The following is a 7507-nucleotide window of genomic DNA, read 5'->3' on the forward strand; positions in this document are numbered from 1 at the left end:
ATTGCTTTGCTTGCTCGTTTTCAGAAAATGTAGATGAAAAAGGAAAAATGGACTTTAGCTCGTAAATGAGCGTAGCCAGTTTTTGAAGAATTTTGAGAAAGAATATAGAAAATAGAGCATGGCAAGGCAATTAGCGGCAATTACCTTAAACTCAGATGATAGGTCTCTTTTTAGCCTTTCAGAATGAAAGGGTCAATCCTTGCCATAAGAGGGCAGGAAGCCTTTCGTTTGGAGGTAGAAGGGTCGTCGAGTTATCGTTCGCCCAAAGACTGACCCATGCCATAGAGAGGCAGGTAGTCTAAGAGGAAAGATCAGAATAGCCTTTGTTTGTAGGCAACTAGAAGATACCTCAGCCTTATTCGTGGGAAACTTCCGAGGGTCGAGGTCATGTTAGTGTATCGAAGGCAGCATCATTTTAGGGTCTCATGACCTTTTATCGAGGCAACATGGCTGAGGTATCCTCGTATTCGAGGGACTGGCTATTCTGCACAAAATACAAGGCAACAAGGCAACAGGCAACAGGCAACAGGCAACAGAGAGGGTTACCCAAAAGCGTGCGTGTGTGCACCAATCACGTGATTATATTAAATTATATTATCTTGTAAATTAGCCATTCTACGTTCGATTCGAGGTTACACTCCCTAGATTACTAACCACGCAGTTTAAATAATATAATCACACAAATACGGGGGAGGGAAATTGTAACCAGTGGATCCCTTAATAGGGTTTGATATAAGTAATAATAAAAGCAGAAAACATTAGGGTTAAGGTTTAGGGTTACCAACACTCGTAGCTTTGGCGGTCGACAAACCCTGAAAATTGAAAAGAAAGAATAAACAGAAAAAGGTGTGAGTGTATTATTTGTTCAGAGACAATTAGGGTTAACCCTAAAAATGAAAATAATAATAAAAGAAAAAGGATAAAAGAAACTTAGCTTCGTGTTTTTGAAGGTTGATAATTGGAGGTAGCCTGAAGCATTGACTCTGACCATTGAAACATTGACAATAGAAAAAGAAATAAGTGTAGGAGGAGTTCATTGGCGAAGGAATTAAACCCTAATCACATAAAATAAATAACAATAATAGAAAGGTTTAGAACTTAGCTTCGTTCTTTTGACGTGGCGCGTAGTCGGAAGGCGCCTGGAAAGACAATCCTGAAAAGGCACAGAAAAATAAACATTTTTAGTGTTTGGCATGATCTTCGTAAACCCTGACTAGGGCACAAGTTAACCCTGGTTAATAGTAAAAATTCGATTAAATCACCTAATCCTAATATGTATTTTAATCAAATAATAAAAATTTTATAATTAATTAAAATAACTTAAACAAATTAAATTTATTTAAAACATTAATCATTTACATCACAAAATAAAATTATTTAATAAATAACTCTTTTTGTTATTTTTTATATTTTTGTGAAGAAGAAAAAAATTTAGAATGATTTTGATTAAAAAAACATTGAAATATATAAACCAAATATAAATAAATAAACAAAGAATAAAACTTAATTAAAAAAATAAAAAAAAGAAAGGAAACTTAGCTGGGATCTGATGTAGCACATGGTTGAGGGAGCATGATACACCTGCGTATCTAGGCTCAATGGATCTGCTTTAGTGGTAATCTGAAGGCTCAGATTGGCCGGTGCATGATATGCGTATGTAGGCTGCCAGTATTGAATCTGCCAGCAAGGTTATTCACAGGAAAATAAAGAGACAAAAACGCAAGAGGCAGGGTTCGAACCCCTGCCCTTGCGGATGAACACCTTTGATACACGCTGTCATACCCCAAATTTGTCCTACCCTTTAACTCTTAATTCTAACTGGCTTATGCTTTCCATTTCACATGCATATTTCCACTAGGGCATTAACATAAGTCATGCATCATTAATCAATAAATTGAAGTTGAGATCAAAGATCTTGAAAATTGATGTTTCTACTACACTCAAGTGGGGTTCATCTGGGAATACCTGTGAGCGTGGATCAAAGGAGTTATTGGTTACTATGGATTTCTTGGGCCTTCTTCATTGGTTAAAAGGAACCTGCTTAAAGTTGTCTGAATCGCAATGCAATTAGGCTGTCGCTCATTGATTCCTAAAAACTCCCCTAATTAATCATGTTGCAAATTATCTCTTCGGTTCTCATACAAGGCTTTGATACGAACATTGTAGTTGGCATCTTATCTTATGGTGCCCGCGCGAGTTTCGAGAGTTAAGGAATGTTTGAGATGTGCATCTAAAGCTTAGAAAGGAAGAAACTTCATTGGGAATTCAAGATCAATATTGATTACAAGTTCCATTCAATATCAATATCCATTACATTACACATGAAAATTACAACAAAAAGTTTATGGTTAACTTTTAGTCACGGTTGACTTTTTAGTCAACCATTGACTTTTGTCGAATGTTGACCATTGACTGAGTTTGACCAGATTTTGGCCCTGGACTTTGACCTCTGACTCCTACAAAGACTTCTTCAAGACTCTTCCTAAACCTCTACCCTGCCATGCCTTTAATACACCAATGCCAAACATCATATCCATATACATTTCCAACCATATCCAAAAAGTCCTATTCTACTACATGAGTCAAAGCCACAATCTGTTCTAAAAAAAAAAACTTTACATTACATCACCAAAAATAATTTACACAACAACCAGAAAAGAATGGCATCCTAGTTTAACCATGGGCTTGTTTCTCTTCCTAAACTCCAAGCATCTGAACCGAAGCTTAATACCAGCCATCCACACCATACGGACCAAACCTGCGGAAACACACATATAAAATCAGAAATGAATACCCACAACGCCAACACGATCTGCAAAGCCTCGCTGCAAAATAAACCAAATTGGTCAATCATAAGGTGCACAGTCTATCAGCGGCGGAATTCAAGTGAGTTAACGCACCGGTTCGGATGTGATATCTTCATACCATAGCCTTGTATCAGTCAATTCCAATGCTGCATATAAGAAGGACCTTGCAGCAGTTCGAAGAAAGAAGTCGGTTCAGAACTCAGCATATCTACATAACAGAAAAAAATGTAACTAACCTATTAACAGAAAACCACATAAAGCAGTGAACTGAAACATCACAAAAAACTCAAAAATCCTGCACACGAAATCAGTCCCTGCTACTGTTATTCTTCATCCAGAAAAACAAACCAACATCAGCCTCATGAACCTGCAGCATAAGACACATGGAAATCAGCCAAAAAATCAATACATTTTCAAAACGGCGCCATCATCCAGCTTCATTCAAACATCCTTCGAGTAGCCTACATATTCATTGACACAAGGATCATTCTATGCCCAGCAGTAGGCAGCAACTCTGTACATAACCAAAAGCATACCATACATTCACCAAAAACAGTTTTAGCCGGAGTTAACTAACACTTACTTAACCTCACATAACTACCCAAGCAATCCAATAACTAACTTCACAAAAAACCTAACCCCTAACAGCAGCTAACAACCAAACAGAGTCCCCTTAGCCAATTACATTCAGCAAACTACAGAATTTGTTTTCAATCTCCAACCGTCAAAACAGAATTTCACAACCTCTTTTAACCAATCCCTAACTGAATGTAACAACTTCTTCTCAACAGAAAACAACCAAATTATAACTGACTTACTAACCAACAGAAAAGTCAGCAACCAACTCAAACAGAATTAACTACTATTTTACTAACAGGGTGTAACAAACTCTAAACAGAACTAACCACTTCAACAGATTGTAACAGAAAAATCAGAAGAGGAGAACTAACCTCAATCTCACTCTCAAGCTTCCCCTCCGTCTCTCTATATAAACAGAACCTTCCTTCTCTTCAAGCTCTTAAAAAAAATCTTCCACCAACTTCATCAATCTTCAGAATTCACACTTCAATTCATCTTCTCCATGGCCTTCAACGGTATCTCAAAACCACCACCGAAATCACTGCAAGCTTCACCTTGAATTCACAGAAAATCACCGTAAAAAACTTCATCTTCATTCACCTCTGCTTCCAATCTCGATCACTCTTCACAATCCCTTGAACCTCCACTCGTCTTCTTCGCGTCAACATCCAGGAATTATCATCATTCTCCATCGAATTGAAGACTTCGACACAAGAAGATCTCATAGCTCGTTCTGCGTCTATCTCGTTCAAGATCCACTCCGCAATCCCAATCTTCAATCGTAATAACCTTATCACCGTCTTCGATCTCAACAGCAACGAACAATTTCAACCTTCATCTGCAATCCACAACGAACGCGATAAGATATCAGAAGAAGGAAGAACGAGAAGAGGTGAGGGGGCGAATTCATGAACTATAACCTGAAGATTTTCTGGTCTTCTATCGATTGCGATCAATGTCGAAGCCTCGTCGGAGTTGTGTTCGACCGGCGTTGCATCGTTGATTCTGAGAACTGAGTTAAAACACGGAGAGCGAACCGATACAGGGTGTGTCCGGCCGGCGGTGTTTTGAAGCTCGATCGGAGGGAGAGCCTCGCTCCGGTGTCGCCGTTGCGTCTTGTGAAGAAGGAAGAAGAAGACGCGTTCAGAAGTTCAAAAGCCACAAAACGAGTAACCCTAATCCCTCTCCCTATTTTATTTATTCTTTGTTAATTAAAATTAAAGAGTGATGACATGTTTAATTAGCATAAAGTCTTTTTAATCTGGATTAGTGTCATAGTTATGTTAATTGAACAAGATTAACAAAATCGTGATGGACTGATTCATTGTTCCCTGGGCCATACGAATCAATGCTACACATAAGCCCATGTATCCTTTTTGGCATATAAGAAAAACCTGCAACAATAACAATGCTGGGCCGATTTACCATCCACACCCCCCTGAGCCCATATTCTCTTTGTTAGAATTTAGAATTCTTGACTTAGTTTTTGACATAGTTTTTAGATGATAAAAAGCAATAAAAATCATGGTTTTCTCATTGTATTTTTGGGTAAAAACCTATTAAAATTTTGTTAGATTTTTAGGTAATAGTGGACATATAAAAAATGCAATAAAAAAATATATTAGCTTCTTAATTAGGTTTTAGGCTAGTTTAATTTTGTCTTTTAGTTGATTTCCCACTTCAAAAAATCATAAAAATAAGTAGATCTTAGGTTAATTTTGGCACTAATCTTTTGACTTCTCTTTCACAAAAAAACGCATAAAAATAGTAGTATCTTTTAGTGTAATTTTGCATTAGTACTCGAATTGTTTTGTGCTAGTTCCATGTTATTTTTGTATGATGCTTGTGTGATTTTATTGTTTGTATTTTTGGCCATATTTTAGGCCTATGTTGCTATACCATTTCAATGCTCCGTTTAGAATTTATCCCATGTTAACATTAGGATTTAGACTTGTATAGACAACTTAGTTTAGAATTTAGGATTAGTCCCTTTTGCATTCTTTTTCTTTTTCAACTCTTTAAAACATTAATAAAAGGAAGATGCGAATCACATTAAGCAAGTGATAGAGAAATGAGTGGGACTCATTCCCTAATCTATTTCTCAATCGCTTAGTGGCATAGAAACGAGTGGGATTCATTCCCTAATCTGTTTCTCGGTCGCTACTTAATGGGAGAGAAACGAGTGGGATTCATTCCCTAATCTGTTTCTCAAACATTAACTAATGGGAGAGAAATGAGTGAGATTCATTCTCTAATCTGTTTCTCAAACATTACATAATGGGATGGAAGTGAGTGGGATTCATTCCCTAATCTGCTTCTCGATCATTATACATTTTATGTGATTCGAATCGTGAAGTAAATTCCCTTAAAAAATACACAACCAAAAACACTTTAAAACACCTAACAATGGTTCAAATTAAAACAAAGTAGAGAAAGTGGTGAGTGGCCCGGTATTGGGAACTGTTCACCACTCATCTACGCTAAAAGACACAAACCAATCTCTTTTCCTTCTTTCTAAGGGCAATGTCATTTCCGCTTGTACGCATCCTAGGTCGATCCCTTATGCAAAAGCGCGAACGTTGACTCCGCCCAATTAAAAAACACAAAAACAAACAGGAAATCGTTAGCCGAGCTACGGTAACTCTGATTCCTGAAAAGGATACGTAGGCAGCGGGGTAGGGCCCGTGCGAGTACAATTCTTTATTTTCCCTACATTCCGCATTCATTCGCATATAGACATAGACATAGTATACACCCTTTAGATAGAAACAAACATAGGTGGATACCATCGAGTACGATGGGCGTGAGGGGTGCTAACACCTTCCCCTTGCGTAACCGACTCCCGCACCTAGATTCTCTGGTCGCAAGACCTTGTTCCTTCCTTTGTTAGGTTTTCTGATATTCCTTTCCCTTATGGGATAAATATATTGGTGGCGACTCTGTTCATTTTTCGCGAGCGTGCGACACACGCTGCTAACCGCTAGGCCAATTGTAAATCGCTGTTAACAACATGATGAAGGATAGAAAAACACTTAGAAAGGGGGGGTTTGAATAAGTGTAGCTTTAAAAAACTTGACAGAAAAAATAAATTGCACAGTTATTTTTATCCTGGTTCGTTGTTAACTAAACTACTCCAGTCCACCCCCGCAGAGATGATTTACCTCAACTGAGGATTTAATCCACTAATCGCACGGATTACAATGGTTCTCCACTTAGTCAGCAACTAAGTCTTCCAGAGTCTTCTGATCACACACTGATCACTCCAGGAACAACTGCTTAGATACCCTCTAAGACTTTCTAGAGTATTCTGATCCACACGATCACTCTAGTTACAACCTGCTTAGATAACCTCTAAGACTTCCTAGAGTATTCTGATCCACACGATCACTCTAGTTCCTTACAACTTAATGTAATCAATTCTAAGAGTATTACAATTGCTTCTTAAAAGCTATAATCACAAACTGTGATATTTCTCTTAACGTTTAAGCTTAATCTCACTAATATATTACAACAGCAATGTAGTGAGCTTTGATGAAGATGAAGATTCTATGCTTTGAGTTGAACAGCGTTTCAGCAAGTCTTTTTGAATAATTTCGTTCAGAGTTCGTTCTTTTGCTTCTCATCAGAACTTCATATTTATAGGCGTTGGAGAAGATGATCGTTGAGTGCATTTAATGCTTTGCGTGTTCCGTACAGCATCGCATTTAATGTTATACGCTTTTGTCAACTACCTCGAGCCTTGTTCACGCTGTGTCTACTGACGTTGCCTTTAATAGCTTTTAACGTTCCTTTTGTCAGTCAGCGTAGCCTGCCACTTGTACTTCCTTCTGATCTGATGTTTGTGAATACAACGTTTGAATATCATCAGAGTCAAACAGCTTGGTGCATAGCATCTTCTGATCTTCTGACCTTGAAGTGCTTCTGTGCGTGATACCATCAGAACTTCAGTGCTTCTGATCTCATGTTCTTCTGATGCTTCCATAGACCCATGTTCTGATTCTGCTTCGACCATCTTCTGATGTCTTGCCAGACCATGTTCTGATGTTGCATGCTGAACCCTTTGAGACAAAGCTTCTGAGCGCTGAATTATGCATACTCTTTATATATTTCCTGAAAAGGAA

At 38.0% G+C, this 7507-nt stretch overlaps 1 long non-coding RNA gene across 1 annotated transcript; it reads right to left on the reverse strand.

Annotated features, from left to right (window-relative positions):
- Positions 1-2264: 2264 nt before the first annotated feature.
- LOC131646215 (uncharacterized) lies at positions 2265-2968 on the reverse strand. The gene is made up of 2 exons (XR_009297342.1): positions 2901-2968; positions 2265-2825 (listed from the first exon to the last, which is right to left on the reverse strand). It is a non-coding gene; the product is annotated as an uncharacterized LOC131646215 (long non-coding RNA).
- Between the last annotated feature and the right edge of the window lie 4539 nt (positions 2969-7507).

This window comes from Vicia villosa, linkage group LG2 (assembly GCF_029867415.1).
Source record: "Vicia villosa cultivar HV-30 ecotype Madison, WI linkage group LG2, Vvil1.0, whole genome shotgun sequence".
NCBI classification, from domain to species: domain Eukaryota; kingdom Viridiplantae; phylum Streptophyta; class Magnoliopsida; order Fabales; family Fabaceae; genus Vicia; species Vicia villosa.